At 53.3% G+C, this 15,136-nt stretch overlaps 1 pseudogene across 1 annotated transcript; it reads left to right on the plus strand.

The window, feature by feature from the left end:
• Positions 1-340: 340 nt before the first annotated feature.
• On the plus strand, positions 341-1,256 carry LOC308052342 (olfactory receptor 14J1-like; annotated as a pseudogene). Its single transcript has one exon. The product of its transcript is annotated as an olfactory receptor 14J1-like (transcript).
• The last annotated feature ends 13,880 nt before the right edge of the window (positions 1,257-15,136 follow it).

The raw sequence follows: 15,136 nt of genomic DNA on the forward strand, positions 1-15,136 counted from the left end.
TCACCATCTCTGTTCCTTATCACTGGGAAAGCAAGTGCTGGCAGCACTTCCGTATTAGCAGAACCAAGATAATCCCCACCGTTTCTGTGGCCCCACTTCTGCCAAGCTGGGCTGACTTATCGAGAGCCCATGGGCAGAGGCCCTGCTCTTGGTTGCACATTTTCCAGCCCCAAGCAGGGCTGCAGCCACAGTGCTGAAGAATGTTCTCCTAGAAAATCAAAAGGGTGTCTATGTGTGACAGGGGAGGGTCTATGGGAGTTGGTTTGATTTTTGTCAGAGAACACTTCCCTGGCTTTACACTTTTTTTCTCATGACAGCACCCCATACTCAGGAATAGCAAATGTCCAACAGCAGCTCCATCACCCAGTTCCTCCTCCTGCCGTTCACAGACACACGGGAGCTGCAGCTCTTGCACTTCTGGCTCTTCCTGGGCATCTACCTGGCTGCCCTCCTGGGCAACAGCCTCATCATCACCACCATAGCCTGTGACCAGCACCTCCACACCCCCATGTACTTCTTCCTGCTCAACCTCTCCCTCATCAACCTGGGCTGCATCTCCACCATTGTCCCCAAATCCATCACCAACTCCCTCTGGGACACCAGGGCCATCTCCTACACGGGATGTGCTGCTCAGCTCTTTTCAGTTGCCGTCTTGATCACAGCAGAGTATTGTCTCCTCACCATCATGTTGTACGACTGCTACATTGCCATCTGCAAACCCCTGCACTACGGAACCCTCCTGGGCAGCAGAGCTTGTGTCCACATGGCAGCAGCTGCCTGGGCCGCTGGGTTTCTCAGTGCTCTGCTGCACACGCCCAATACATTTTCACTGCCCCTGTGCAAGGGCAATGCCCTGGGCCAGTTCTTCTGTGAAATCCCCCAGATCCTCAAGCTCTCCTGCTCACACTCCTACCTCAGGGAACTTGGGCTTCTTGTCGTTTGTATATTAGTAGTATTTGGCTGTTTTGTGTTCATTGTGGTGTCCTATGTGCAGATCTTCAGGGCCGTGCTGAGGATCCCCTCTGAACAGGGACGGCACAAAGCCTTTTCCCACCTGCCTCCCTCACCTGGCCGTGGTCTCTCTGTTCATCAGCACTGGCACGTTTGCCTACCTGAAGCTCCCCTCCATCTCCTCCACATCCCTGGATCTAGTGGTGTCTGTTCTGTACTCAGTGGTTCCTCCAGCAGTGAACCCCCTCATCTACAGCATGAGGAACCAGCAGCTCAAGGATGCTCTGTGGAAACTCATATCCTAGTGATTTCTGAAGCAATAAACTGCCCATCTTCTACTATATAGGAGTTTTAATGTAGCTAATTACAAGCTCAGCCTGTCAACTGGATTTTCTGGTGTTGTTGGTTGTTTTCTTATCATGATAATGTTGTCATCCCCTTTATAATTCACTGTTGGCTTTTCTTTTATAACTGTTGGCTGCTTAAATGAGCAGCCGTGCTCTCCTTGTCTCTAAACAGAATAAAGGGCTCTTTAGTGACTTGTTTTTCAGTATATCTTTCCTGCAAGGGCTTTTGGAGCTGCAGGGACAGTTCCTGTGCGTGGGTGGAGGGGAAAACAGCTCTGGCATGGCAGCCCTGCCAGGGAGCAGCAGCACTTGTTCTTCCAGAGCTGTCCTGGTTCCACTCCACACTCTGCTTCTCGTCCCTTGTGTTGGTGCAAGGCCTGAGTGCTCTGGCACTTGGTCACCGTCCTGCTGTGTGTCAGTCCTGTGAGTGCAGGCAGGGACAGGCAATGGGCACTGCTGTGACAGAGCTGGACTCACAACAGCCTTTCCAGATAGAAAGGTGATCTCCTATGGGCAGGGCCTGAAGGTTTATGTCTTCTTCCAAACCTTCTCTCAAGAATATACCCAAGAAACTGGCCCACAGATGAAACACCATTGTACAGCTGAACAGTGCGTGTATGCAGGTCTGGCACACAGCAGTGTCCTCTCACAGCCAGGCTCTCGCCAGAGACCTGCAGGACCAGCAGGTACTGATCTCTTCTCTCTGGTGACCAATGAGAGAACCCAAGGAAATGGAAGAATGTGCCAGGGGAGTGTCTGTTGCACATGAGGAAAAGGCTCTTCCCCTAGAGGTGCTGGACACTGAACAGGCTCCCCAGGGAGGTGTCACGGCCCCAACCTGACAGTGATCAAGGAGAGACTGGACAATGTCCTCAGACACATGGGGTGACCTGTGGGGTGTCCTATGCAGGGACAGGAGTTGGACTCCATGATCCTCGTGGGTCCTTCCAACTCAGGACATTCTAAGATTCTATGAAACACTAGGTCAAAAGTCCATGTTTTCATTGTGCAGATGAGTTGTAAACATACACATCATGTGCATGTCCACTGTGTGCATGTGGTGAGATGAACCCAAGGGAGCACAAACACTGTCAGCTATTCCTTGGGGTGCCATAAAGGTCAGTGGGACAGAGATGGTGTTCAGGGGTCTCTTCCAACCTGTGTTATTGTAGGATTCCATGAATCTTTTCCATGGAGAGCTCTGTCACGTCAGAATAGACAGAGGAAGAAGAAAACAAAGAGGCAGAAGCAGAGATGTAAAATCTGGGGGTGTTGATTGACAGCAGCTGAACATGAGCCAGTGTGTGCCCAGGTGGCCAAAAAGGCCAATGGCCTCCTGGCTTGTATCAAGAATAGAGTAGTGGACAGAAACAGGGCAGTTATCGTCCCCTTGTACTTGATGCTGGTGAGGCCACAACTCAAATCCTCGGTTCAGTTTTGGGCTCCTCACTATTGTAAAGACCTTGAGGTGCTGGAGCGAGTGCAGAGGAGGGGGACAAGGCTGTTGAGGGTCTGGAGCACAAGACTTCTAAGGAGCAGCTGAGGGACAAGGGGGTGTTTAGCCTGGAGAAAAGGAGACTGAGGGGAGACCTTCTCGCTCTCTACAACTGTCTGAAAAGAGGTTGTAGCATGGAGGGTGTTGCTCTTCTCCTGAGTAGCAACGGATAGTATGAGAGGAAACGGCCTCAGCTTGTGCCAGAAAATGTGCAGAATTGATATTAGGAAACATTTCTTCATGGAAAAGTTTGTGAAGCAATGGAACAGGCTGCCCAGGGAAGTGGTTGAGTCACCATTGCTGGAGGTGTCTAAAAGATGTATAGATGAAGCTCTTAGGGAGATGGTTTAGTTCTAGAGTTAGGTTATGATTGGACTCCGTGATCTTAATGGTCTCTTCCAACTCAAATGATTCTACGATTCTATGATCCTGTGATTCTATGCTTGAAGGGTCATTTCCCAGGTGGTGGAGCTTTCCTTGGAGGAAGGAATCATAGAATCATAGAGAGGGTTGCAATGGAGCTTGAAAGGCCATCTAGTCCAACACCTTCTATGAGCAGGGATGTCTTCAACCGGCTCAGGTTGCTCGGAGTCCCATCCAGCCTGGCCTGGGATGTCTCCAGGGATGGGGCATCCACCACCTCTCTGGGCAATTGGTGCTGTTATTTCAACTTCCCCATTGTAAAAAATGTCTTCCTCATGTCTGGCCTTTAACTCTCCCCTTCTAGTTCAAAACCATGACCCCTTGTCCTATCACAACATGTTCTGCTCAGAAGTCTGTCCCCATCATTCTTATTGTCTTCTTTTAAGTACACAAAGGCGGCAATAAGGTCCCTCCGGAGCCTTCTCTTCAAAGGGCAGTGCTGTGGTACGAGAAATCATCCAGAAGGAGCAGGAGATCAGTCCATGTACTTGTGTTTCAAGGAACAGCATGAGAGTGGAGACACATCAGTCAATGTATGGAAATACCAGGGTGAGAGCAAGGGAGGAAGGCAAGATGGGTGTCTACAGCCTGCAGGGAAACAGCAGCAGCTGTGGGACAGTGTAGGACAACCTATGGTGGAGATGGCAAAGGGCACTGGCAAGGCTGGATGTCACCAAGAGAACCCAAGTCTTTGTCCCCTTGGCTATGGCAATGGCCTCTGCCACCAAGGCCTGTGAGGAGACATGTTGTCCTCAGGCACTGGGGCACCTCATGGCCTCCTTGCACACCCCCAGGAAGGCTGGGAACTGTCACACCATTGTCCTTCACTCAGCACCACACAGCCCACATCCCCTGCCCCAGGAAGAGCCCTGAGCAATGTGTGAGGGATAGGATCTGCCTTCCCAGGGGCTGGGGGTCAGGTCTTGGCCTCTCTGCTTCATCCAACTAAACCAGGGTTTTCTCAGCACCTCAGCTGCCTGCACGTTTCCCTTTGTTTATCTGCCATCATGGCCTTCAATTCTCTGCTCTAACGAGTCCCTGGGGAGGCTTTGCTGGCACTTACTCTCAGTGGAACTCATTAATACTTCAAGGTACTTAGTAATTTTTTCTCCTGACTTTGACTACTGGAAAGGTCTGTGTAATTTCCTCGCAGCACCTGAGTAATGTTCAAGTACTCAGCACCAAATCCACCATAGGGCTCATTACACTGAAGAAAGCCATAAGAAACCATGTCTTTTCCTGTAATCTTCTTATAGTCTTGTTCAGTGAATTAGAGAGTGTTCTTGGTGTAATTATGGAGAAAGACTTCAAAAACCTTGTAACATAAATGTATTTTATTGTAAAGGGTCTATTTGATTACTTTTCAGTTTGGAGAAGAGGTGATTGCAGCATTGTCTGATATTGATCCAGGGTCTCTCCTAAGGAGATCTGGACTGGCTGGAGAAGCTGTCCCTTGAGCTGTGACACTGTGTGGACAACCTTGCTCCTCACCTCCCCAACCCCATCGTTTCTCTCATGGGCCCCCTGGGCCTTGCATCCCTTTTCCTCACACCAGATGTCCCTGCAGTCTGCAGCTGGATGTGCCAGCTCCTTTGCACCAGCTCCCACCTGCTCTCCTTGGAGACCAAAGTGCACACAGCAAAGAGGGACTTTGCTTTCCTTTTGAACTAACAAAGCAAAACTGATGAGATTCATGATTAAAAGAAAACACACTCCTCAACTGTATCCCAAGGACTAACGGCCACCGCTGAGGTTCACCTTCTCCAAGGCAGAACCATGCAAGAAATGTTTTAGACAGAAAGGCAATTATAAAATAAACACAATAAAAGAGTTGGGTAAAGACAGAATTAGACAGACTACTGAAAGAGAAGGAAGCTTTTAACTCCTTGAAGCTGAAAGCAGCAACTGGATTCTTGACAATTGTCTGAGTGATCAGAGAGTAAGAGGAAGGGAAACCCAGATGGCAACTACAAGTACTTGTGTGCAGATCAGCTGCTGGAAATGGGACTTCAAACATGGTCAGTTTAGTCAGGGCAGGAGGAAATACCTGGAGGATGAGGGAGATCAGATGCACAGATAACAGAGAGAGTGCTGAGAAGGCAAATCTTGTGGATATCAGTAGTTCTCTTGCTCTTAATGCACATCCTGAAAATCTCATGGGAAAACACTGATGTTTAAAATGTTCAAAACAAAGAAAAGATAATTAAAACACCAACAGAGTCGAAGGCACCAAAAAATCCAGTGCCGTGGGCTGTCAATGCCACTTTATACTCTTGGCACACAGTGAGTCATGCTGGAAGCTGTTGGCCACTCTTGCCTGATGGAGGAAATAAGGAAAAAAAGGTTAATTGAACTGTTCTCTTCTTCAGTGGCCATGTTGACAGTGATCTCAACAGATCTGTGTTATCTGTCTTTCTATGTGATCATAAGGATAAAAATATATTTATGTATTGGTAAATATATAGTAAAATATATAATTGTGTCCAGTTACTCAGCAAAATACACTTCCTACCAGCACTTTCAAAGGGAAAATGTTTCTTCTGAGAAATTGCTGTCTCCCAGGCCTCTGTGACTGGAGACAGGAATGTGGAGAACAACCAGCGGTGGATGGGGATCGAGTCAGGGGTCACTGGAACTAACACAATCCTTTCCAGTCTATGGGACAGCAGGGGCAGCATCCCAGGAGCTGAGACAGCAGGACCATGTCACAGTGAGGCCACTCTCCACCATCTTGGAAAGCCCATGGAGACTGGGGGAACTCCCTGACCACAGTGTTACTGGACATGGCGAGAAAGTGGTGGTCTGTTACCTGGAAGTCAGCAAGGCATTCAGCATCATCCCCCACAATATTCTTGTGTCAAAGGTAGGACATTATGGTCTGTGTCAGTGTGCAAGTAGATAGATAAAAAACAACCTGGATGGTTGGGCTTGGAAAGGTGCTGTAGAAAGGGAGAAATTTGCCAATCATGAGGACAGTCAAGTACTGGAAGCTGTTTCCCAGGAGTGCGCACCCACTCCGTCCCAGAAAGTGACCAAGATGTGTTTGGATAAAGTCCTGAGTAATCTGGTCTGACCCTGCTTTGAGCAGGAGGTTGGTCAAGACACCTCCCAAGGTCCCATCCAGCCTGAATGACACTGTCCTTTCATCCCCTTCATGTTTTCAATTTAGAGTAAGCTTTCAGGTTCTCCCTGAGCACACGAATAATTCACATGAAGTGCAGGCCTGCTTTACAAGTGCCCCCAAACAGCCCTGACCACATCTTGTGCATCCCCTTTCATTTGGCCCCACCCAGGTTCTTCTTTTTTGCTCATGTCCACCTTGTTAACCCTTTCAGTGCAGGTTGCTCAAGAGGTGTCAGCCTCCATGTACAGAGTCTGCACATCAGCCAGGCAGCAAAGCCATCATTACAGAAATGGAGACGAGGCTCTTGACCAACTCCTTGCACCCAGCAATCAGCACGCCTTGTTTCCTGAGATTCCTGGGAACACCTGAACTTGAAGTGCAGAGCATGTGAGTCCTGGTTGGGCATCCTGACTTGTCTCATGTCCCATGTGGTGCTTCAGGCTCTGAAGAGAATCAAAACCAACTCTTTGACTGAGGTAGTTTCATTTTACATGTTTCACACAGGGCAGATGAAGGGAGCTCTGAACTCCAGACTCTGCTGCACATTTGGGACTGCAGAGACTGGAAATGCAGGTGACGGTGTGCGCCAGTGTACACCATGTAAAAATTCTGCCTTCCTTTGTGCCTTTGCACCAACCTGGCATGTGTTCCTTGTCTTTCTTTGGCTAAAAATAAACAACTTCCCTTTTGAGAAACAAGAATGACTGTTGGGAATGAAATTAAAAAGCTTTAGTTCACCATCATCACTGAGAATAAGGAGTTCCCTGTGACTGTTATTAGTGATAGGGCCACTATTGAAAAACGTCCTTGAGAGCATCTCTGTTTTCCCTCAGCTCCCAAGCTCAGCCTGCTCAGATTTTGAAAGGACGACTTCAAACCTCTGCCATCCAGATCCCTACAACCGTCTGTCATTGCTGGTCTTTTACCCCAGGAAGGGGAAAACTCCCAATGCAGGCACCAAACCAGTGCCCAACCTGCCTGGAGAGCCAAAACAGTTGTGCCACACAACAGCCGCCCTTGAGGGAAGCTGGAGGTGGTGGGAATTGAAATGCTTTTGATTGAAATAATAGAATTTGAGAATCATTTAAGTTGTAAAAGACCCTGAAGATCATTGAATCCAACTGTAAATCTAACACTGCCAAGCCCAACACTAAACCATATACCAAAGCACTGCATCTGCACATCTTTTAAATACCTCCATGGATGGAAGCTCCAGTCCTGAGCTGGCAGGACAACATTGGCTGCAGGCTGGTTGGCAGAGCTTCTCACACTCTTCACTGAGCAGGGCAGGCACTGGGAGATGGGCGCACACTTCAGTTTCCCACATCCCAGGACAGTGCCTGACCCATCCTTCCCTTGGGCTTTGGCCTCCGGTTTCTTGAGATGTAAAGCTGGTGGGCCTTCTGTGGAGAATCATGGTAAAATTCATCAATAATCCTCCAAGTGTTTGTGTAATTTCTCTAATATTATTAATATAATTTTTAAAATAAAAATCAAAAGGAAGCAAAAGGTTAATCTCCCTAAATATAAATCTCTGCAACACAGCAGTCTGCGTCTGCAGTAGCCATTCTGGGCAGTGCCAAGTATACAGTCATTTACATTATAAGCCTTGATACCCCATCCACAAGTAGATACCTAAGTGGTTCAGATGATGGGTGGTCTTGCACAAGTCAGCCTTTGTGTCCCTCGGTGCCATGGACACAGAGTTTGTCTCTCCAGAGTGGCAGAGGCTGGATCCCCTTCTCAGGACAGACTCCTGGCCAGAAAGACACAGACACAGGGGTAACTCTGGGTAACTCATTCAGATGAAAAACATCTGAAGGAAAACGCAGTCATTGGTCCCAGCCAGCGTGGGTTCATAAGGGGAAAGTCTTGCCTGATCAACCTTATTCCGTTCCAGGACAAGGTTACCCGCCTAGTTGACCAAGTGAAGTGAATCAATGCAATCTTTTTGGATTTCAGTAAAGCTTTGATAGTGTCTCTCACAGAATCCTCCTGGACAAGATGTCCAGCACACAGCTGGGTAAACACACAGTGCGGTGGGCGAGCAATTGGCTGACGGGCTGGGCTCAAAGGGTTCTACTAAATGGGGTCATGTTGGGCTGGTGACCAGTCACTAGCGGGTTCCGCAGGGATCCATCTTAGGGCCAGTGCTCTTCCATGTCTTTACAAATGACTTGGACATAGGACTTGAGGGATTGCTTAGTAAGTTTGCTGATGACACAAAACTGGAGGGAGCTGTTCACACTGTGGAGGGCAGAGAGGCCCTGCAGAGGGGTCTGGACAAACTGAAGAACTGGGCAATCACCAACCACATGAAGTTCAACAAGAGCAAGCGCCGGATTTTGCACCCGGAACATGGCAACCCTGGCTGTACAGACAGACTGGGGGGAGAGATGCTGGAGAGCAGCTCTGCAGATAGAAATCTCACGGTTCTGATCAATGGCAAGTTGAATATGAACCAACAGTGTGTCCTGGCAGCAGAGAGGGACCCGTCCAGCACGGCCAGCTGGACAAGGAAGATGACTGTTGCTTAGTGTTGGGAATAACATCGCATGGAAACTGCCTAAAATCAGCACTGGGTTGTGGTTCCTTTAACCAACGTCCCCGTGTCCATTCCTCATGATGTGGGACATGTCAGATGAGTGCAGAGCAGGGTGACACACCACAGGGCTGAGGTGCCTCCCATCCCTTGGGAGTGGCAACAGGAGGTCAGAGGGACACCGTGACTCCTGCTTCTGTGTAGGAGGGACAGACTCTGAACATCCCTGGGTGCAGAAGGAGTCCAGGATGCCAGCTCAGACGTGAATGCCTGACAGACGCTGACATTTCTGTGTGTAACTCCAGGAACAAACCCCACTGTCCCAATGATATTCATCTCAGCTGCCCTGGACAGGCTCATTGCAAGTGCTCCTGTCTGCTGTGTCACCCTTGCCCATGACGCTGGGCTGTGCTCTCAAAAGTGCCACAGCAATCAGAGAGGTTCTGGGGTCCCTGGAAAAGGCAGACATCCAACCCAAATTCAAGAAGGGCTCTTTATTAAAATCCAGTCATTTTTCTGCAAGGAGAGCTGCTCCTCCACCTGGGTCAGCAACGCCAGCCGCACAGGACTTGCAGGGCCCATCGTGATCGTGGCTGCTCCCTTGGACTGCTCAGGATGTGGATGGTCTGAGCTGCCAGGGAGCGGATGGAGGGTTTACTGTCCTTCTCCAAGGGCCGAAGGGCTGCAAAAGAAAGAAGCAGAGCCCAGATGAGCTCCCACATCTGCAGAGACCCCCAGGCATCCCCTCCCGACCATGCTCCCTACTCACCGCTGCAGATCTCAGCCAGCTCCTCCTCCTGCCTCCGGTCCCTCAGGGGCCGCGCAGCCAGCCCTGGGCACAGAGTTCTGTCAGCCCCTGCTCCCTCCCCTCATCAGGGCTGACCCCAGGGGATACCCCAGAGCTGACATAGCGGGACTGAGCAAGGCAGCCACCAAGCCCACCTGCGTGGGCAGGGCTGGGGGTGGGAAGCCAAGGCCCTGCACGGGGCAGCCGGGGCTCTGGCAGCCACAGGGCTGCTCCTTGTGCCAGGGCAGCAGCGGGGACTGGGGCCAGGCTGCCGAAAGAGAGACCCGGGGGCTCTGACTCACCGATGAACCTGATGGCCGCCTCTCGCAAGCTGGCCTGAGCATCCCTCAGGTACGGCAGACTCTGACTTAAGTATTCTTGAGCCCTGCTCCTGTCCTGCTCCACCTGGAGAGAGCACAAGGGTGTGAGCATGTCACTGTCTGTCCCCCACCCCAAGCTGGCTGAATCAGTCCCTCCTCCCAGCAACCCAGCTTCCCCTTTTCCCACAGGCCACTCCTGCCTCCCAGCCAGGAGCCCTGCGGAGCTGAGGCTGAGAGAGAGAGACACAGGCTGAGGGGTCCCAGGGGTGCTGAGCGCCCTCCTTCCCGCTGGGTGTGGGGCAGAGGGAAGAGCCCTTGGGGGCTCTGTCCTTGAGGACAGGGAACAAGGATGCAGCTCGGGGCTGCAGCAGGACAGGTGAGGCACATCTGCAGAGCCCACAGCACAGACATGTGGGGCAGCCCTCGTTTGGCCTGGGCCTTGGTTCTTCTCACCAAGCTCTCTCCAATCCTCCATGTCTGCTGAGTCCGCACCAGGTGTTTGAGTTGTTTCCATTTCAGGAGCTCTGCTGCACCAAGGAGGGCTTCCCTGGCAGCCTGCAGAACAGCAGAAGATGGGACATGGCACCACGGTCTGTTAAAGGAGACCTGGCATCCCCCTGCTCTTGGCTTTGTTCCTGGAACACCTGCCCTTTGGGGGCAGCGACATGCCCTGGCCCAAACATCTGGGGCTCTCTTGGCCACAGCCCTCAGGGACAGGGACTGAGGCTCAACAAAGCCCAAGCGCCAGCACCTGCAGGGACAGCTGAGGAGCCCGTAGGGATGCGCCTGTTCAGGCCTTGGTGGCCACAAGCTGCTGCTGAGCTCTGTGGGACCAGGTATGGCAGGTGGTGGAAATGGCCGTGGCAGCTTCTCTATTGCTACTCATGCTGGTCCTGTAGGAACTATGGGCTGGAGGAGGCTGCCAGCTGCCAGCAGCCCTATCCCCTGGTGCCCAGGCCACCTGTGTGCTGTCAGCACACCTTCTCTGCCCCAGTGCTCAGCGTGGAAATCTGTACCTCGGCCACATTGTTGCTCTTGTTGCTCAAATGAAAGAAGAGGGGAAGCAGTGCACGGCGCACGTAGCTTTCCATCCTCTTCTTGTCGTGTCCCATCACTGACTGCACCCGCTCTCTGAAGAGGCAGATGGAGAGCTCTCGCAGCTGGCTGGACTCCTGGGAGGAAGGAGGAAAGTCAGACTTCAATCCCAGCAGCTCTCTGCCCATGGTGAGCAGAGGCAGTATCAGGGCTGACGTGAGAGGAGATGCTCCAGGGTCAGATTGTGCAGCAGGGAGCTGTGCTGGGCTGCAAAGCCCAGAAGCCATCCCACGAGAGCCCAGGGGAGCAGAGCCTGCTCCCAGCGCTGCCCACAGGGCTGGGCTGAAGGGCAGCTGGCACTGCAGCTGCCCACCCGCAGGGCTCAGTCTCTGTCATCAGCCTTACATCGGCAAAGAGGGACAGGAGCTTTTCCTCCAGCTGCTCGACAATAGGGCTGGCCTCCTCCCTCTTCAGGTGACCCATCGTGCTGCGGAAGAACGTCAGGACCTTCTTCTTGATTTCTGTGTTGCCGTAGTCGAGCAACCCCACGACTTGTGGCAGGAGGGACTGTATTTTTCTTGCCTGTATGAAAAACAGTTTCCTTTTTGTGAAAGGGTCAAAGACCACCCTGGCAAAATGCCAGTCACTGAGCACCAGCCTCCTGTCTGGCTTCCTGGCAGGTGGTGGCACAGGAATCTCTGTGGCGGCCTCCTGGCAGGTGGTGGCCACGGGCACACCCATGGAGATGTGGGAGAACAGGGCCGGGGCAGGGAGGGAAGAAAAGTAGCGACTCCCTGTGCTCTGCTCAGCCATCCCCTTTTCCCACAGGCCCCCCTGGGCAGATGGCCTGGAGAGCCTCCATGCCTGGAAAGCTCCCCAGGCAGCCATCAGGCCCCAGCACAGCAGGGAGGGCATTTGGAGCTCTCCCGCACTGCCTGACCCCCAGCCAAGGCCCAGCCACCGCCTCAACTGCTGCCCCAGCCCCATCTGCCAGCATGGCTCCCCTTGAAGCTGCCCTGCTCACCATCTCATGTCTTTCTGACCCACTGGTAAGGCCTTCAGGAAACATGGAGTCTATGACCAGGAGTCTTTTACGCAAGTTTTTTAAGATCTTGTTCAGAGGCCGCAGTGTGGAGATCATCACCTTCCACATGTCTAGGGCAGTGCTGCAAGAGAGCGCTCTATCAGCAGGGCAGCCTGGGCCACAGCAGCGTGTCCGGGCTCCGCGCTGCAGGACGTCTGGGATGCCCTGGGCAGCAGCAGAGGCTGAGCTGGTGCTCCCGTGGGGCTGGCAGAGTGTGGGGGGCTCTGGGCTGGCTTGCTCAGCTGTGGCTGCTGCGGACCTGGCTGACCCCCAGCGCTGGAAAGCGTGGTGGGATGGAGGGTCCTGCTCCTTGGGAGTGTCCTGCAGGATTCCTTGTCTCTGGGCCCCTCTCCCCACAGGGAACAAAGCCTCATGGCTTTTGGGGTCAGTACCTGTCTCCTGGTGGAGCAATCTTCAGCAATGTTGTGAGCACCTTCCCAGGTCTCCTATCAGCCATAAGGAGAAGCAGGGACTCCACGACCTGCCGGGCTGGTGCTGTGTTGATGCTGTCCAGGGTTTTGTGGATGCATCTCATGATCTTTGGCACCTGGAGGGGACACAGGTGAGGATGGTGCTGCCACTGGAGTGCAGCCATTTCCTCAGCTGTCCTTTCCATCCCTCTCTGCCGCCTTCATGTGGCTTCAGGTTCCTGAGACACCAGGGATTGGGAGGGAGGGATGGAGGGAGGAACAAGGCCTGACAAGGCTGAAAGGCAGGGCAATCCAGCCACAGGCCACTTACATCCACCAGCCAGAAGTCAGGGAATTCCATGACCATGTCCAGCAAGTCTGTTGCATGCTTCTTGTCAAAGGTGCTGGTGTCTCTCGTCACCTCGATGAACGCAAGGACGATGTCTGTCCTCTCAGAAGTTCTCAGGTATCTCGCACAGGGCTGTGGGAGGAAGGGAAGAAAGGAAGGAAGTGAAGCCAAGTCACACCGAGTGCCCTGATGCCGCTGCTTAGCCGGGCAGTGCCAGCAACCCTGCAGAGACGCAAAATAGTGCTGCGGCAGTGCCCGCAGCAAAGCTGGCAGCAGGAGCAGCAGTGACTGCACACAGAGGGTGAGAAGAGAGGCCCTGGGGTGAGGGAGGAGGGTTGGACTTATGGGCACAGGGTGCTGGCCCTGCGATGAGCCAGGGCTTGCTGGTGGCCAGGAGGACTAGGACTGCTGCTGGGACACTGGTGCCAAAGCCCTGAACCCAAGCGTGTGTCCAGGGCTGGCTCTGTGGACAGTCAGGGCTTTGCAGGGCCGTGCCAGCCACAGTTCCCAAAGCAGCTGGCTGGGAAGCAGCCCCCCGTGGGGAGAGCTGCAGGCTGCTCTGGAGTGCAGGGATGGGGAGACAGGCTGGCCTCAGGGTGCCTGGCTCCTTACCGCCAGTGTGGGGTGTCTGGATAGTGCAGAGCTCATCTTCTCAATCCTCCCCAGAGCCCTGTCCCGCACACATTCTCTCTCAGAGCTGGTGTATGTCAAGAGCATCTGGGAAGAGAGAAGCTGCTGGTGAGCTCTGGGAGCAGCCAGCACTCCAGCAGAAGTAGCACCGCTCAACTCCTGGGCTGGACTCTGATGTCGAGCAAAGCCTGTAGTGGGGTTCCTGCCCTCGGGTCCCTGGCAGGCTTGGGACAAATGCCCCGGGACAGCCCTGTGGCCAGGCAGGAAGGCAGATGCCACCCTCTGCGGCCACTGTGCTGTGGAAGAGCCTGGAGGGCAGCCCCTGGTTCCCCAGGGAGGTGGGCACCGTCCCAGCAGCGCTCTCTGCATGGCACGGGGTGGGACTGTCCGCTCCAGAGTGGACACTCCGTCCCCCAGGGTGAGGAACAGCCCTTGCGAAGCCCAGACTTTGCACACCCCAGACCTGGAAGATATTCTGCAGCAGCTCACTGACTCTGGAGGCTGAAGAGGCAAGCACCAATGCCTGCAACATGTTGTCCATGGCTTCCACGGTCTGCAAGAAGACAATGAGTTTTGGCCATGTTTCTTGCCATCCATTTCACACACAGGGGACTGATCTGAACTCTCAGTGCCAAGTGGCAGCTCCTGCACTGATTTGCTGTGCCTGGGAGAGACTGAGGGGCAAATAATCTGCTACGGGCGGAGCAGCAATTGGCACTGGATGTGGCCAGGTCCACAGGCAGCGGACGAAGAGATGAGGGTGTGAAAGCAGAGCTGAGACCAACCCTGCCTTGTATCTCTGGTTATATAGCAGCACGGGGTGAACAGGGCGCAGCCAGAGGGATTGTGGGCTCCTGTAGTTCACCGAGCACCTACTTTTAAGAAGAGGTAACGGCCCATATCCTGCATTTTCTCTTCTGGAGGAAGCAAGAGGACACTAGAGAAGCAGGCTTGGAGGAGGCTTGTCTCCTTGCCCTCCAGCGCCCTCTCCACTGCGCTGCAAAGAGAGAGGAGCCAGTCACACTCTGGTATTTGGAGCAGTGCCTTGAGGCCTCGTGCAGGGGTCCCCAGGAGGGATGGGCAGGTACCTCAGTTCAGCAATGGCAAGCATGGCATTCCACCGCACTGCTGTGCGCAGTTTGTTTCTGGGCTCCTCTTCTAGCAGCACCTGCACAGCACAGCCGGGATGGGACCTGGCAGCTGCCAGCACCCAGTGCCACCAGCCCCCAGCCTTACCCAACGCTGTCCTCACAGAGTGCCAGGGGCATCGCCCGCTTCCCCAGAGATGCCAGGTATCCCCTCACCTTGATATTTTCTGCCAGATCGGATCTCTGGCAGAAGAGATCTAGGCCCTGTGGAGCACCGTGGCACCTGCTGTTGTAGCACAGGTCACAAATGTTCTGGAGAAATGGAATCTTCTGGTTCTCCTTCTGTCAGCCAGGGGACAGAGAGACAAACAGGGAGCGTGAGACGGGGACACATGGCCAGCGGCACTGCAGCATGGGGGTGCAGTGACGACTAGAGACCTGGGAGCAGCAGCTCTGCCCAGCCAGCACCCTACAGCACCCCACAGCAGAGCCCCTGTCAGCAGCTGCCGGCACAGCCGCCTTCCAAATGGCCGCGGTTACCTTTTCTGGGC

The sequence above is a fragment of the Nesoenas mayeri genome, assembly GCF_963082525.1.
Source record: "Nesoenas mayeri genome assembly, contig: SCAFFOLD_40, whole genome shotgun sequence".
Lineage (NCBI taxonomy): Eukaryota > Metazoa > Chordata > Aves > Columbiformes > Columbidae > Nesoenas > Nesoenas mayeri.